General features: G+C 62.5%; 1 protein-coding gene across 1 annotated transcript in view; it reads right to left on the bottom strand.

Annotated features, from left to right (window-relative positions):
• Positions 1 to 373, bottom strand: part of CDYL2 (chromodomain protein, Y-like 2) — a 177,151-nt gene that overhangs the window by 61,575 nt on the left and 115,203 nt on the right.

Genomic DNA, 373 nt, shown 5'->3' with positions numbered 1-373 from the left:
GGCCGCCGCCCCCGCCGCCCCCGCAGCACCCCGGGCGCGAGGTGAAGCAACCTGGCGCCGGCTCCTGCACTTTGCACAGCGGGCGCAGAGCCGCCTCCATCCCTGCGCCTCCCGGCAGCGCTAAGGCGCATTTTTTCGCACTAATCTGCACATTCAGCACGTCCAGAGCGCCTATGACTTTACCTGGACTTTCTCCACTCTCCGGGCTCATCACACTGCGATCGCCTCCCCATCCTACCGCTAACTCTCGCTCTCCTTCACTCCTTCCTCCTTCTCTTTTGCAAGGCCTGCTAAGATCAAGCCCGATGGAAAGTAGAGGGAGAAAGAGAAAGAGAGAGGCAGAGGGAAGGGAGGGGAGCCGCTCCATCCCTCC

Source organism: Pygoscelis adeliae, unplaced genomic scaffold, assembly GCF_000699105.1.
Source record: "Pygoscelis adeliae isolate BGI_AS28 unplaced genomic scaffold, ASM69910v1 Scaffold18, whole genome shotgun sequence".
NCBI classification, from domain to species: Eukaryota; Metazoa; Chordata; class Aves; order Sphenisciformes; family Spheniscidae; genus Pygoscelis; species Pygoscelis adeliae.
This window is presented reverse-complemented; position numbering and strand designations above follow the sequence as displayed.